This window comes from Gossypium arboreum, chromosome 1 (assembly GCF_025698485.1).
Source record: "Gossypium arboreum isolate Shixiya-1 chromosome 1, ASM2569848v2, whole genome shotgun sequence".
Taxonomy (NCBI): domain Eukaryota; kingdom Viridiplantae; phylum Streptophyta; class Magnoliopsida; order Malvales; family Malvaceae; genus Gossypium; species Gossypium arboreum.
This window is the reverse complement of record NC_069070.1, coordinates 86,382,547-86,396,027: the sequence shown is the minus strand read 5'-3', so window position 1 is coordinate 86,396,027 and position 13,481 is coordinate 86,382,547. Positions and strand designations below refer to the sequence as shown.

At 36.0% G+C, this 13,481-nt stretch overlaps 1 non-coding gene across 1 annotated transcript; it reads left to right on the top strand.

Moving 5' to 3' along the window:
* The first annotated feature begins 10,057 nt into the window (after positions 1–10,057).
* LOC128281447 (small nucleolar RNA R71) lies at positions 10,058–10,164 on the top strand. Its single transcript, XR_008271659.1, has one exon. It is a non-coding gene; the product is annotated as a small nucleolar RNA R71 (small nucleolar RNA).
* The last annotated feature ends 3,317 nt before the right edge of the window (positions 10,165–13,481 follow it).

Genomic DNA, 13,481 nt, shown 5'->3' with positions numbered 1-13,481 from the left:
AGCAATTCCTTACTTCCCCCTCTACGTCCCTTGTCTAAGTGCCTCCTCAGGTGTTTAAATATGCTTTGGAATGCCTAAGAGCCCTCAAAATTGGCCTTTTTTCGAATTGGATGAAACTTGGGCTCGGCAGGGACATGTCCGTGTGTGATTGCTTAAGGCCGTGGTCAAGGCTATTAAATGGGCACGGGCGTGTGATCTACCCGTGTAAATCATGATTTGACCTTGCCAAAGGGACACGGCCGTGTGGTCTGCCTGTGTGAGGAAGTCCAGGCCGTATTGATTTCGTACGTTGGCCCATTTTCTCCGTTTTGGCCCGTTTCTTGCTCTTTTTATTCTTCTATGCTCACGTAAGTATAAAACATGAAATTAAAGGATTAGGAGCATCGAATTCACCAATTTTAAGGAGAAACCATCCATAAATGCATTAAGCATGGGGTAAAAATATGTATAAATTACGGTTTATCAAATACCCCCACACTTAAGTATTTGCTTGTCCTCAAGCAAAACCCTCAACTCACAATCAAAATAAATTCTTCTTAACTTATAATTCCTATTAATAATATCTCAAAATAATCCATAAGTAATCATACATTGAGAATTTCACTGAAAGAACATCAAAGTTTCAAACATTCCAAGTTGAGTATTTTATCATGAAAGCATAGGTGTCTCCCCTTATCTAAGTAATTACCTTCGACTCAAAATATCACAGATTTTCACATCCTCACTAAAGATTCACTCAAATCACTCGAGGTGTTTAAGGATAATGCATGAAGCACTCAATAGTCAATAATGAAAAGTTATTACCATATGCTTGCATGAAAATCAAATCTCCACCATTATATATTGAGGTGAACATCAATCAAAAGTCTTTAAAGGGTTGTAACGTGGCTTTGTTTAGGGGGTGTGGTCACAAGCTAAAAGAAAAGGTGAGAATCGAGATTGAATTGAAAAATTGCCTAACTAGAAAAAGTAATTAAACATCTGTAACATCCCGAAATAGGGCCTAAATGGAATAGTGGTTGCGAAACCACAAATTTGAGGTAGAAAAATTTATTTTATTATTATTTTGAGGTTCATGATATGATTTCATGATTGTGTGAAAATTTCATGATGAAATTCTATGCATAAAGTGCTTAAGTTGAGATTAGGGACTAAATCGAATAATTTGCAAAACTTGCATTCTAGAAGTTTTTAGTATGAAGTTGCTTTGGAATATTAATTAGGAGGGTTTAAATAAAAATTTGACCAATTTCTAAGTTCATGGAAAAAATAGGACATGGATGGAATTTTTAAAAGTTTAATAAGGAAGGGCATTTTGGTCATTTGGATATTAAATGAAATAAAAAGGGAAAAATAACACAAAATTCATCATCTTCTTCATTAGCACGAAATTTCAAGGGTTCTCCATAGCTAGGGTTTGTTTCAAGCTTTCAAGCTCCATAGTAAGTGATTCCAAGCCCCATTTTTAATGTTCTTTACGTTTTCGGAGTCCCGGTAGCTCGATAAAGCTTATGCTAGCAATAATTTAAGTTAGGGTTCATATTTGGAAAAATACCGATAGGTGAAAAGTGTTTATTTTGATGTTTTATGATAGAATATGAGGTTTTAAATTATGTTAGACAACTTGTGCTACTCGGTTTTAGGTGAAAACGAGTAAAAGGGCTTAATCGGTAAAAATACCTAATAGTCATAAGTACATGTTAGGGTGTGAATTTGATGTTGTCATAGAAGGGAAAAATGATCAGAATGTCATAAACAATAAGAAAATAGGATGAAGTTTAAATTACGAGCCTTGGGGAAAAAGTGCAAATATGTGAAAGTTTAGGGGCAAAAATGTAATTTTTCCAAAGTTTGGGTCAAGGACTATTTTGATAAATGTGAATATTAAATAAGTTAAATTTTCTATTATAGATCAAGAAGAGCGAAATTCAGGAGTAGATCGGAGAAAAGAAAAAGTAAAGGACTAAATCGTAAAGTTTAGTCACATTTTGTGTCGAGGTAAGTTTATAGTAAATAAATGCAATATTCTTTTATTTTACATTATTATTGTCAATTTCCAGCATTTATATACTTATTTTCTTTGAATATTTAAAGTCGAATTAAAGGCTAAGTGAGAGAAAAGCATTAGGAAGCCCTGTTTGGACCTTAGGAATGTTAGGATATTGGGGTTGTGAGACAGACAAGACAGATGAAATGAGCCATGTAAGTCCATATCAGATATATGGCTTTGGAGACAGGAATGAGTCATGTAAGCCCATATTAGATATATATATGGCATTGGAGACAAGAATAATTCATGTAAGTCCATGTCGAAGACATGGCATTGGCAGGATATTGATAGACAAGAACGACCCTAGTATCCTTAGTATTCCGAGTGGTTCAACGGGTCATTGTACACGTTAAATTACAGTGAATTATCAGCAAAAGGGAAGGTAGATTATATTTATGAATAGTGAAAGGTCAGGTAAGAAAGAAGGTAAGTGAGTAAAGAAGAAGGTAGAAAATGAGAAGTAAAGAAAGTTTATGAGGCTAGGTGACATTATGTATAATTATTCATTATGTTGAATGTTGTAATTTATTTGCTTGTAAGCTTACTAAGCCTAGTGCTTACTCTCTTTATTTTATTTTATTTTTATAGTTTTTATCAAGCCACTCAGGGATCGAAGGAAACGTCAGAGACCCGATCACACTATCGAAGAAATCACATTGGTATAGTTAGACGTTTCGTTTTGTGTATGGCATGTATAGGAACTTGGTTTCTTTTGATATGATATGATCAATGAATGATGTGTAAATACTTGCTAGTGATTAGCTAATAGAGTGGCTGATGATATACATGTTTAATAGTATGTATGATTAAGTAGTAACTATCACATGAAAACTAAGAAAAATGTGAAAGTAACTTAAAAACAGATTCAAGTATCAGAAATAACGGGATTTTGAAAAATCACAAGAAATTGTAAAGACATGGGTTGATTGTGAATAATATATGAAATTAAAGTTCGTTGTGTCAATTTTCATATGGAATAAGCAAAACAGGTAAAGGTTTTTTATTTTATAGGGTATCTGAGTTTTGGTGAAATAGGGCCAGAGCAATTTCTGGATCCCCTGTTCCAACTTTAGAAATTCACCATAAAATTTACAAAAATAATTAGGTGATGTGCTTTATATTGTTAGAATCCTTATTTAATATAGTTTTAATAGAAACAAACGGTATAGTCATATGATTTTTGTACAGAGAGAAAAGTGGTTCATAGTAAGTAGAGGCCAGTGTAGTCGAATTCTAAAATAGGGGTAACTTTAACTAATAAACTGTACTAATTGGATAAGTAAAAAATTCTAGAAAATGTTTTTAAATAGATATATGAGTCTAGTTTCAGGAAAAATTTACGGATCTTAATTTCGAGTTTTGAAACTCGAGAAATGAATTTTTAAGCAACCATGACGCAGAAAAATAGTTTATTCCGAAAATTAAAATAAGTGGTTTAGAGTTGTTTAAAAGGTAAGATAAGTTTAGTAACACCTCAAGCTTGACTCCAGTGACGGTTTCGGGTGTGGGGGTGTTACAACATCAATTGAGTACAAGTGAGCTTCTTCTCAGAAGATGGAATTTAGATACTGCAGCTCAACAATACCGAATTACTACAAATATATAAGTATGAATTCTTTTTAAGAACAAGTCTGTAACAGCCCGATTTAAGGCAAAAATGGAATAGTGGTTTCGAAACCACGAATCTGAGGTTGAAAGAAATTATTTTGATTAAGTTTTAGTGTTTATATTATGATTTCATAATTGTGTGAAAATTTCGTTGCGAAATTTTATCGATTGGGTGTTTAATTTGATATTTAGGACTAAATTGAAATAGGTAAAAAAAAAGTGTGTTCTAGTTCATAAAGTACTTGATTGAAATGGGGGTTTTAAGTAGAGGTCCTTAAATGACAATTAGACCATTATACTTTATATGGACAAAAATTAGGACATGGATGGAATTTTAAGAAAGTTTAGTAGTAAGGGCATTTTGGTCATTTGCATATTAAATGAAATAAAATGGGAAAAATAACACAAAAATGTGTTCATCTTCATTCAAGCTTGGCCAAAACTTACATGTTCTCCATAGCTAGAGTTTTTCCCAAGCTTTCAAGCTCAATAGTAAGTGCATTCAAGCCTCGTTTTTAATGTTCTTTACATTTTTGAAATCCTCGTAGCTCGGTCTACTTATTTCAACCATTATTTTGAGCTAGGGTTTATGTTTAAAATTTTACCCATGAATGATATGAATGTATTTTGATGTTTAATGGTAGAATATGAATGTTTGAAGTTAGGAGAACGATCTTTTCTAAGCGATTTTTAGTGAAAACGAGCAAAACGGCATAATTGGTAAAAATACCTATTGTTCATAACTATGTGTTAGAGTGAGAATTTGATGTTGTCATAGAAGGGAAAAATGATCAGCATGTCATAAAACATAATAATAAGGGCTGAAATTAAATTCCCAAGCCTAGGGGCAAAATCGTAATTTTGTAAAAGTTAGGGGGCAAAAATGTAATTTTTCCATAATGTGATTTTTGGATTGAAATAAATAGTATGAGTGTTAAATGAGCTAAATGTGTTGTTATAGATCAAGAAAGGCGTGGAATCGATCTCGAACGGGGGAAGGAAAAGGTTTTGGACTAAATTGCAAAATGTCTATATTTTGCACCTAGGTAAGTTTGTATGTAAATAATACATTAACTTCATTTACATTTTTATATTTCAGCCTATTATATGTATTTTAGCTAATTTTGAAACATAAATCGACTATTGGAGGAATGGAAATAAGTAATAGAGAGAGAAATCTCGATTGAAAATTCGGAAAGATTGAATAATATTGATGGAGTGTAGCTAGGTCACATGTATGGTGCTGAGTGCACATCATGTGTACAAGAGAGCTACGAGATACTATGTAGTAGCTAGGTCACATGTGTGATACGGGATGTATCCCATGTAGACAAGAGAGCTACGAGAGAGATAAATGTAGCTAGGTTGCATGTGTGATTCCAAGTGAAGGACACCATGTAGACAAGAGAGCTACGAGATAAATTGGCTAGGTCACATGGGTGGTACTAAGTGTTCACCATGTGTACAAGAGAGCCGAATTATATGAAATATGATAGTGAGGCAGTGTGCTGAAACCATCAAGTATCGAGGATTGATCCGAATTGTTCAACGGGATAATTTTACGGTGGCATAGTAATCATGGACTTATACTTGTGATGTATGAAATGTGGTGAAAATGAATTGTGATATGTATGCTAAGTGAGGTTAATACAAAGAAAGTGTGAAAGAATTTGCAATAATACTGTTTTGGACAGTAGCAATGACGTGATTTTGAAAAATCACCAAAAATAGTATAAATTTAATTAGAGGTTGAATGAGATATGAAATTAAATCTCAATGAGTATATTTTCATATAAAAGAAACCGAGAAAGCAAAAGAACTCCATATTTTGAGGTATTTATATTTGTGTGTGACTTGTTCAGATTGACTATGTGATCCCCTGTTCTGAATTTGATAAATCATTAAAAATTTTAAAAAAATAATTAAGAAATATAGTTTATATTTATAAATTCCTTATTGAGTCTAGTTTTAAATGACATGTTTCATGTCTATTTGAATTGTGTACTGAGATAAATTAAACTCGTAGTGAACAGAGGTCGATCAATGAAATTCAGATAATGTGGGAAATTTTAACTAATAAATTGTACTAATTGGCTGGACCAAAAATTATATAAAAAAATAAGTAAGAAGTTATATGAGTCTAGTTTTAGGAAAATTTTACGGATTTGAATTTCGAGTTTTTTAACTCGATTTATGATTTATTTAGTGAACATGACGCAGGAGAGACAGCTCAATCAAAGTGGAGTAAATATTGAAATTAAAAGTAGATACACTTGAGTTAATGTGTAAACATATTAGATTCTTTAATTATTATTTATATACTTACTTACTAATCTATATAAGCTTACTTTCTTTTCTCTCTTTTGTCTTATAGTGTCGTCTAAGCATTGCTCGGGAGTTAAGGATCGTTGAAGATCTGCCACACTATCAATACTTTTGGGTATTTGAACTAAACATTTCTTTTGAATTATGGCATGTATAGTAGGCTTCGTTATTTTGTTACGTGTCATAATTGCCTAGGTTTAAAATATTGGTTACATTATTTAACAAAATTATTTTGTATAAGCCATTGAAGTTGGCTAATATTGTTCAAGACATATGTTATAATGATACATTATCTATTTGGATGACATATTTCTATTTTGGTTTCGTTTAATGATATATATTATGAGCTGGTAATACCTCGTACCCTGTTTCGTCCACATACGGGTAAGAGGCGTTACAAAGTCAGCTACATAGAAGAGCAAAACATAGCTAAGCAATTAGTTCAAATCGAATCTCGACAAAAATAGGGATCAAATTAGGGGATTTCAACAATAATGGTTTATGGGTTAATATTGAGGGTAAATCAATTAATGGCTTGTTAGGCTCAAAGGGGTTCACTAAAGGTTAATTATGAAGGTAGGCTTTTTTGGAGTGAGTGGGTTAAACCTAAATGCCTTTATCATTTTGACATATCAACTCAAATGGTGTGGTCTTGACATGCATAATCAAGCAAGTTCTAGAATAACAATTCAATACTGACGCACTCAAAGCAACAATAAAAGTGAGCATGAAAGAAATGATAGATGCTCTAAAGGCTCAAAATCTCACAAAAATTATGACTTTTTGATGTTTAAACCTATGAATTTCAACTCAAGATAATACCTAAACTTGGGGAAACAAGCTAAAAGTTTTTAATTCTTCAAAAATCAACTTATCATGCTTGATTCTCTAATGTCTTAAAGTTTAAACAATCAATGCATAAATGCATATGTTTAATTCAAGATATATCAATAAACATTATAGACTAATTGGAATTCATTCTAATAATGATACGAGAAGATCGCATGAGAATAAAACAAAACTTAGGGATTTTTCTAATATAAAAGACCCCCCTACACTTAAGATAGACATTGCCCTCAATGTACAAAGGTAGATATATTGAAAAAGATAGATTTATAATCATAAGATCGGGAGAGAAGTGAAACTTCCTGAATGATGAATGAATTTCTTGAACTGGATTTTTGGAGAATAATCGGCGTAAGAGTGGAGGAGGATACTCCGGTGGTGTTAGAGGTTCATTAGTCCATAAGTCTTGTGCCAAAAGAATATTATATCTGGTGGTAGCTATGGTCATGGTCGAGCAGGACATGGCAGTCATGGAGAACCTTTCCTGGTGGAGTTTTTAGTTCCTATGTGATGATGAGCTTGAGGAGCTCTTTATAACTGTGACAAAATCAGGAACTCTTTAAGAGGTATACTGAAGCATAATTACTCGTAATGAAATAGCCGAATAATAAAAATTGTAAAAACTTAGGATAAAATAGTGTTAAAGGGAAATAAAAAAATAATTTCAAAATATAGAGATAAAAATAAAATAAAATAAATAATAGGTGTTTATAGAGAATTTGGGGCACATGACCGTGGGGCACACCCGTGTGCTCTAATCTCAGCCCGTGCATTTCGTAGTTTTTGAAATTAGGCGCATTGGTGTACACGGCCATGTTGCACGGTCTTGTCGATCTCCGTAAGCTTCTCTCACGCCCGTATATGCAGGCGCACGCCCGTGTTAAATTGACAGGTTCGACCATGGGTTCTAGACACGGGCGTGATGAATGCCCGTGCTATATTCTCAAGTTCAACCACGGTTCTACGACACGGGCGTGTTGCACGCCCGTGTTGTTTTGGTAGATTTGCCCACGGTCCTAACGCACGGCCGTGGCAACTTATCGCATCCCATGTTGGGGAAAATTTTGCCCTATTTTCACACGGTCTATGGCACGCCCGTGTGCCTAGCCGCGTGTGCTTTAGAAAGCCTGCATTCCATGAGTCGATTAGTATGTTAGATGTTAAAACAAAAATTTAAAGAAATTAATATTGTTAGTGCTCAGGTTGCCTCCCGAAAAGCACTTATTTATAGTCTAAGCTCGACTTACCTCTCTGGTGAATGGTCATGGTGGTTCGAGGAGTTTATACTCCTCATTCCTGCTATGAATACCATCAAAATAAGGTTTTAGGCGAGTATTGTTTACCTTAAAGGTGCTAAATTTGGGATGACATACCTCGACTATACCAAATGGGAAAATGCTAAGTATCGTAAGAGGAATTTCTTCATTCGATTTGGCAGTGTCAATGTGAGGATCTGCGACATCTAATGAGACTTTATCTCCAACCTTAAGTTGATTTGGTGAGGCATTGAGCTCGTTGTGGTGTAGTTTTGGTTCATCTTATTTTCTCGGTTTAAATGCCAGCCTTTCATCTAACTCCTCGATAACATTCGTTCTTCAAGTGTAGATCCTTTGTTGTGGATTGAACATGGCTCATGTGTGTCCTTCAAACTTATTTCCTGCAAAATAGGTTGCACCTTATGATCAGTCTTAGTAGAAAAATTTGTACAATCACCTTCAATTTTCGATGTGTTGTTCGGGTTGTGAGCTTGAAGGGTGATTGTTTCATCTCCTACACGAAGTGTGAGTTCACCTATGCCAACGTCAATAATTGTTCTACAGTTGCTAAAAAGGACCTTCCCAAAATTAAAGGAATATTACTATCCTCTTCTATGTCTAAAACAACAAAATCAACTGGGAATATAAATTTATCAATTTTAACGAGTACGTCTTCAATAATACCCCTAGGAAATCTGTTAGTTTTATCTGCTAATTGAATGCTCATCCTAGTTTGTTTGGGTTTCCCTAGACCTAGTTGCTTAAACAATTTGTAAGGCATAACATTGATACTAGCCCCTAGATCAGCCAACACATTATTAACATCTAAACTACCAATTAAACAAGGAATCGTAAAACTCCCTGGATCTTTTAGTTTGTTGGGTAGCTTATTCTGAAGAAGGGCTGAGCAAACCACGTTCAACTCCACACATGCGACCTTTCATCTAACTTTCATTTGCTTGCTAGAAGCTCCTATAAAAATTTGACTGTGTTTGGCATCTACGAAAGTGCTTCAATAAACGGTAAGTTAATATGTAGTTTCTTTAAAATTTTAAGGAATTTACCAAATTTCTCATCTGAGCGGTCTTTCCTTGTCGTGTTGGTGTATGGCACACAAGGTTTATATTCTGGACTTACTGATTTTTGTTCGTTTTGGCCTACCTCATTCTTACCTTCGCTTACCACCGGTTCTGGCATTGGTTTTGCCACTAACCCTTCCTCATCTTGAATGGAAATTGCAGTGAGTTGGTCCCTTGGGTTAGATTCAGTGTTGCTTGGTAGCCTACCTTGTGGTCATTCAGAAATCAACTTGGCAAGCTGTCCAATCTGAGTTTCGAGCCCCTGGATTGATGCTTGTTGATTTTTGAGTGCCGTCTCGATATTCTAAAAATGAGTCTCTGACACCGAGATGAATTTGGTTAGCATCTCCTCAAGGTTCGGCTTTTTCTCTTGCTGGTATGGTGTTTGCTGAAAGCCTAGAAGGGGTGGTAGTTTCTGATTTCTTTGGCCTCCCCATGAAAAATTTAGGTGATTCCTTCAACCTACATTGTAAGTATTGCTATAAGGATTGTTTGGAGATAGAGGATTATTACCCATGTAATATAACTGCTCGTTCTCCATGTTGTGGCCATAAGGTGGGTATTCTAAATTGCTCGATCCACCTCTATTTGCTTCGCACTGCATTACTGGGTGAACCTATAAAGAACTAAGAAAACTATCAATTTTCTTATTAAAGAGTTCTACCTGATTAGAGAGCATGGTGACTGAATCGACGTTATAAACACCGGGTGTTTTCGTTGGCTTTGTCCTCATGACTTGCCACTGATAGTTATTCAGTGACATCTCCTCTATAAACTCATAAGCATCTTTAGGTGTTTTATTATTGATGGTTCCGTCAGCAGCTGCGTCAACCATTTGTCGAGTCAAAGGATTCAGGCCATTATGAAAAGTTTGAACTTGTAGCCAGAGTGGTAACCCATGGTAAGGGCATCTTCGCAAAAGATCCTTATATCTCTCCGATGCATCGTAGAGTGTTTCTAAATCCATCTGCACAAAAGAAGAGATATCATTACGTAATTTAGCCATTTTAGCCGGCCAAAAATATTTTAGTAAAAACTTTTCGGTCATTTGTTCCCAAGTAGTGATTGATCCCCGTGGTAACGAATTTGACCACTGTTTAGCTTTGTTTCTAAAAAAAAACCAAAGGCGAATGACGTCATCAGAAATGCCGTTAATTTTAAATGTATCACATAGTTCTAAAAAGTTTGCTAAATGAGCGTTAGGATCTCCGTCCTGTAAACCATCAAACTGAACAAATTAATGTATCATTTGAATTGTGTTAGGTTTCAGTTCAAAAGTATTTGTAGCTACAGCAGGTCTAACCATGCTTGATTCAGTTCTTGTTAAAGAAGGTTTAGCATAATCATACATAGTGCGCAGAGCAGTATTCTGATTTACTAGATTAACAGCAATCGTAGGAGGTATCAGATTTTCCTAATTTTCAGCCATCTCCTTGGTTGTGATTTGAATATCGTCCTCTTGCTCGTTCTCTGTGTATCTTAAGCTCGCCTTATTTCTCTTTGGTTTCTGTGAACTGTACGATCGATCTCACTGTTGAAAAGTAATAATCCTGACGGGTTTCTTCTAGTCATAAACTATAAGAACCTATCAGAAAAAGGGAAAAAGAAGAATTAGTAATAAAAATTAGAATAAAATTTAAATTGCAATAAAAGTAAATGGCTAAAGTAATAAAAATCGAGTTTTCCTAATATCTTAGTTCCCCGGCAATGATGCCAAAAACTTGATACGTGATATTTGTGATAGGATTTAAATATTTATAATGAATCGTTTTTGAAACTAACTATTATCACAATGAAGGCAAGTGTACCTATCGAACAGTAGTATAGCTTTAGCAAGACTGGATTATCAAACCCAAAGGAACTAAAAGTACTAGTATCAACTTTCTTTTTATTATCTAGCCTAAAAAATAAAAGGGTTTTGTTTAGCTAACTAATTAATTAAACTAAGAAATCACAGAAAAGATATTTGGGGAAAATACTTTTTGGAAAACTCGATTGATTAGGACAATACCTAAGGAAAAATCCACCTAGACTTCACTTGTTATTTGACTCTGAATCGGACGATTTATTCATTCAACTTGTTTCGTAGAGATCCCTAAGTTATATTATTATCTCTCTCGAGACTAACAACGTCTAACCCTAGCTTGAATAATTGAAATCTCTTTCAAATTAACGCCCTAGGGTTGCATTAACTCGATATATGGATCCCCTTATTAGGTTTCACCTTAATTCGACAAAATCTTGTCACCCTATCTCTAGGCGTGCAACCAACTCCACTTAATTGTGACAAATTTACTCTTAGATAGGGTCTATTCCTCCTCTGAATAAGAGCTTAACTTGAATCAATATCCTGGAATATCAAAACAAGAATTAAGAACACATAATTAAGAACAAGCCAAATATTTATCATACAATTCAGATAATAATAACAAGATCCGTCTTGGATTTCATTCCCCTTAGGTATTTAGGGATTTTAGTTCATACTAATGAAAGAAAACATCTCAAAAGAATAAAAATAACAAAACATAAGAAAACCCAAAACTCCTGAGGGAATTTGGAGGGAGATCTTCAGTCTTGATGGTGAATCCGGCTTCTGAGATGGATCAATTGGCTTTCCTTGAGCAATTCCTTGCTTCCTCCTCTATGTCCCTTGTCTAAGTGCCTCCTCAGGTGTTTAAATATTCTTTGGAATGCCTAAGAGCCCTCAAAATTGGCCTTTTCTGAATTGGACTAAACCTGGGCTCGACAGGGACACGCCCATGTGACACGCCCATGTACGATTGCTTAAGGCCATGGTCAAGATTGTTAAATGGGCACGAGCGTGTGATCTACTCGTGTAAATCATGTTTTGACCTTGCCAAAAGGACACGGCCGTGTGGTATGCCTGTGTGAGGAAGTCCAGGCCCTGTTGATTTTGTACGTTGGCTTATTTTCTCCGTTTTTGGCCCGTTTCTCGCTCTTTTTTGTTCTCCTATGCTCACCTAAGTATAAAACATGAAATTAAAGGATTAGGAGCATCGAATTCACCAATTCTAAAAAGAAACCATCCATAAATGCGTTAAGCATGGGGTAAAAATATGTATAAATTAGGTTTATCAAGCGTACCAGTTATGACATCACAGGCATCCCCATCCTCTCGGTGACGAGTAGAATAGACCAAGGCTGGCTGTCTTGCCTCAGTGTTTTCAGCACCTTTGCCTGGTGCTTCACGACCTCGACCAAACTCGTTTCCACCTCTGGCCTGACCTCGGCCTCTCAGTGGCTGCTGACCACCTCTCACAGGCTGAACACGACCCTGTCCTGCAGCTTGCATCTAAGTAAACCCCTGAGTACAGTTCTTAAACTGATGATCCATAGACCCACATCTAAAGCATGCCCCAGTTCGTCGACCCTGTCCTGCAACTTGCATCTAAGTAAACCCCTGAGTACTGTTCTTAAACTGATGATCCATAAACCCACATCTAAAGCATGCCCCAGTTCTTTTCCAACACTCACCCTAGTGAGCTCTCCGACAATCGGCACAAGGCTATTGTCTTGCAACAATACCAGGAACCACTCAGACTGGCCCATCAAACCTAGCCCTCTTTACTGGACTTTCAGAAGAACCTGAGGGTTGAAAATCCCTTTTATTTCCGCCCCTATATTTCTCGAGGTTCTAGCGCTCAGAGCGCTTCACTTCCTTAGCAATTTTTGCTTTTTCCACAAGAGAAGTAAAGTCCTGCTCCCTCTACAGGGCTATCAGCACACGTAACTCGTCCCGGAGGCCATTCTCAAATTGCACACAACGTTCATATTTAGTTGCGACTATCCCGCGTGCTTATTGACTCAACCGTAGAAACTCTGCCTCGTACTCCGCCACGATTTTATTCCCCTGAGTCAAATTCAAAAATTCCTTCCTTCGGGCGTCTACATAACTTGTGCCCACATACTTCCTTGAAAAGGCTGCTTTGAAGAAATCACATGTCAAACAGTCAGCTCGCGTACCTTATCTCACAATGAGCCACTACTGGTAGGCCTCATCACACAGTAAAGACACTGCCCCTTTTAATTTTTGCTCTAAAGTACAGTCAAGGTCATCCATTACTCGCTCGATAGCCTCTAACCAATATTCTGCCACATTCGGGGCTACACCCGAAACACCCCTGAAGATTTTAGCTCCATTAGATTAGAGTCGCTCCGAAATTGACCCCCTGCCTGCAGATCCAGTACTTGCTCCAGCAACCCTTTCAAGAACTTGTAGCATTGTTTTAGATAAAGCATCATCACCAGCTGCTAGGTCATGAGACCCTGACTCAGTTACTGGCGAGGCTGGTGCCT